Source organism: Pseudorca crassidens, chromosome 3, assembly GCF_039906515.1.
Source record: "Pseudorca crassidens isolate mPseCra1 chromosome 3, mPseCra1.hap1, whole genome shotgun sequence".
NCBI classification, from domain to species: Eukaryota; Metazoa; Chordata; class Mammalia; order Artiodactyla; family Delphinidae; genus Pseudorca; species Pseudorca crassidens.
Genome location: NC_090298.1, coordinates 153,212,788 through 153,216,678, shown reverse-complemented (window position 1 = coordinate 153,216,678; position 3,891 = coordinate 153,212,788). Strand labels below are relative to the sequence as shown.

The 3,891-nt window shown below is 39.2% G+C and overlaps 1 non-coding gene across 1 annotated transcript; it reads right to left on the bottom strand.

Moving 5' to 3' along the window:
* Window positions 1–3,410: 3,410 nt before the first annotated feature.
* LOC137222848 (U6 spliceosomal RNA) lies at window positions 3,411–3,513 on the bottom strand. The gene has a single exon (XR_010942632.1). It is a non-coding gene; the product is annotated as a U6 spliceosomal RNA (small nuclear RNA).
* Between the last annotated feature and the right edge of the window lie 378 nt (window positions 3,514–3,891).

The following is a 3,891-nucleotide window of genomic DNA, read 5'->3' as shown; positions in this document are numbered from 1 at the left end:
ACACACTGAGTTTCAACATTCCATTTGAAAATTTAAGTTGCAGATATTTAAAAATTTCAGCCATTAATAATTCAGCATGGATCTCTTAAGAATAAGGACATTTGGCTAAATTATCACAATGTCATTGTCATTTCTAAGAAAATAACAATTCCATAAATCATTGAACATCTAAATCTTCCTCAGATAATCCCTCCACTTTGTTTTCACCGTGACACTGATGTATTGGAGAGTTCAAGTCAGTTACTGTGTATAATCTCCCACATTTTGATATGCTTGATTATTTCCTTCTGGTGTCATTTAGTGTGTGTATCTCTATCCCTTGAGTTCACTGTGCACTAGGGTTTGGGTCTGGAGACTCAACTGCATTTTAAGTAGATATATGACTGCCCAGAATGTGGCAGTCACAGTATGGTAAGCAAAACAGATGCATTCTTGCTTTTATGAAGCTCACATTATAACCAGGGAAGACATACACTAAACAAACATATTATGGACCTATATAAAGATAACTTCCCCTAATGGTAAGTGCTGTGATGAAAATTAAGTATGATGATGTGACAGTGAGTTAGTGATAGTTCGTTGCAGAGGGGATGGCCAAGCACGACCTCATTGTGGAGATGATATTTGAGCTGTGATCTGAGTGGAAGTGACAGGAAGTGGGGGATGGGGTGAAAAAAATTATTTGCTAAACCTGCTGTCTGAAACAAAGACTTCTTAGGGGATCGTGAGTCTCTTGAATGAAGGAAGGGAGACCTGGGAAGTACTTAAGAATGTGAGGAGGATAATCATGTGAGTTATTGGACAGGGGTTGGTGAGAACAGTCTTGATCAATCAGATAATAATTCCAGTGAATCATGGAGACGGTTCCCTTTTGTTAGTAGCTGCCCATATTGTTTACTTGGGTGGGTACAGTGATGTCAACACAATGGACAAAGAGAAGAAAGTCTAAAAAAATCATCAAGAATTATAGTTCAAATTTGTTGAGTACTATTGTCTATCTTTATCCTCACAAGTTCGTAAAATGACAAAGAGAACTTGATTGGGAGTCATAGGCCAGAAAAATCCAGTCTTCCACTGTGGAAAGTTGGGAAAGTGGAGTTATTCTTAATTGGGTTTTTTTTCCATGTTTATCATCCTTCCCATCCCTTCAAAATATATGTCCTTTTATTATTCTGGTCTATTTTTATGATTTGCTGGAGCACACTCTGGATGCATTTATGAATGTAACTTTATTAAACACATGCAGGGACTTCCCTGGTGGTGCAGTGGTTAAGAATCCGCCTCTCAATGCAGGGGACATGGGTTTGAGCCCTGGTCCAGGAAGATCCCACATGCTGCGGAGCAACTAAGCCCATGCGCCACAACTACTGAGCCTGTGCTCTAGAGCCCGTGAGCCACAACTACTGAGCCTGTGCACCACAACTACTGAAGCCTGCGTGCCTAGAGCCCATGCTCCGCAACAAGAGAAGAGAATGCAATGAGAAGCACCTCCACCACAACGAAGAGTAGCCCCTGCTCACCGCAACTAGAGAAAGCCCGCGCACAGCAATGAAGACCCAGCGCAGCCAAAAATAAATAACTTTATAAAAAAAATAAACACATGTAAATAAATATGAGTAATGGCATTTGTAGTGAATAGAAAGGAGAAACTGAAGAAGATGCTTTTTTTGAAGAGCTTTTGTTTGGCTCCTTGGCAGAAAAGCAATATAAACCTGGACATGGAAGTGCATTTGTATGCCATAATAGTGCGGTGGATGATTGTGTCAGATGAAATATCGACCTGCATACAGAGTACACGGCTACTAGGAAGTATCTATTGTTGATTTCTCATCTAGCATCTGACATAGCCCGTGGGTGAGGTTTTTGACAACTGTTAGAGAGCAAAGGAAATGCTACCTCTAGAAGTACATGGGGTGGGAGCAGACTGAGCTCCGGCTGCTGAGAAGAGAATCCTCAGAGAGAGAAACACGCTGGAGCAACTGACATTCTCATAACTGTTCCTAATATGTGTTCCTCACTTGAGGCCTCAGTCTGCCCATCTGTGAAACCCATCTGTGAAGTGTGTTTACTGAAAATTCTTGATATATTGATGTGTCAGGAAAAAGAGCTAAAAAAGAAAACATTCACCAGCTACGTAGTACTTCTAGGGATTTGTAATCAAGCTTATGGTTCTGTGCGAGTTGGATTCTGTTTATAATTTATGTCTTTCATAGTAAAATGCTGTATGCGTGTGTGCATGCACGAGCTTGGGCTTACTTTGGAGAAGAACCAAAGAGGATGAATACATTATTCCATTATAATACTAAACCATTTCAGGGACATCCATAGTTAATTTACATGCTTTCAAAAGACCATGATCTTTCTAATAGGAATTTCTGAGATTTGGAGAATATTCTGAATACGTGTTGTCCAATATGGTAACCACTAGCTATGTGTCACTGTGGAGCACTTGAAATGTAGCTGGTGTGAATGAGGAACTTAATTTTTAACTTTTAATTTAAATTTAAATAGCCACATGTAGTTGGTGGCTACCATTTTGGACAGAGCAGGTCTCAAGAGATGTGGAAGAAATACTTTAAAAAAAGTCACCATATGGTTATGCAGTCTGCCAATTAAATTATTTTATTTTTGGATCCTGATTATTAATATATTCTCTTGTGTTTAAAATGTGTACCAGTTCCCACTCTCCTGACACCTCCTTCCCCTTCCCGGTCTTACACATATACACACAATACCCTATTTTACTCTGCTGTTACTGCTCAGCACTAAAATTTTCTTTTATATCCACACTTCCTGAGGCAGTACTATGTACATATTATGCTTCATCAAATTCTTCACCATTGGTTCTCCTTTAAAATTAAGAACTGGATGTTCACTCCTGATTTACGTTCTCAAAGGTAGCTGATGTCTTCCATGGTGGTCACAGCCTTCTCCTTAATCTTCTCATAGTATTTCCACTATTATCAGCCCCTGCCTTAAGACTGCTCTTTAGTCTCCTTAGTGCTGCAACATTCTGAGTGTCTTCCTTCTTCTCCCGTTGGTCATTCTCTTTTCTTTCCAGTTTCCTTCAATATTATGGATGTTTACTACAACTCAGATTTGCTTTTCTAGATTCAGCCAAAAGCTGTGATTTATGTCTTTGGTGAGAAAATCTGTGTAATTCTGATCTCTGCAGTGGTCTGTTTTAAACTCTTACACTTTCTCCTTGAAATTGCTTGTTTGATGTGCAAAAATCTAAGTTTAGTATTAAAACATAACTCATATTTTTCCTATCAAAATGAATCCCCCGTCCTATGTTGAAAAGGCACCACTCTAATGTCTTGTTACCCAGAGTTGAAGGGCTTGGTCGTTCTTGACTTTTTATGTATTTTTATGGTCCCTCTCAATTCAGTCAACACATGCTGCTTTTATGAAATACGGAATGCTTCCTGAATTTGCATGTCATTGTTGCTGAGAGGCCATGCTAATTTTCTCTGTATTACTCTAATTTGAGTATGTACTGCTGAAGCCAGCAGAGTTCCTCCTTTCTTAGTGGATGTTGGGTTATAACAAGTTTCCTTTTCCACTGTCCATATCCTGGCTTAGGTTTTTCTTGGCTCATATGTGCATTATTTTCAGCCCCCTAATTGGTGTTATTACCTTCAATCTCAGTTGGGGTTGTACTAACCACTCCAGTTCTATCTCTTCTGACTGTTGTGCATGCATCTTGCCCTCTGGATACATTGGCATGCCCAGTCTCATTGAATAACTCTTGCTTTTCCAACCACGTGCTTTTGCTTAATGCTGTTGGCTCTGCCAAAAATTAAATTGTCTTATTAGTGTATTCAAATCCTATATGCCTAAAACTTTCAAGGTTTATTTATACATTATTCACCAACTGTTGATTGAGTG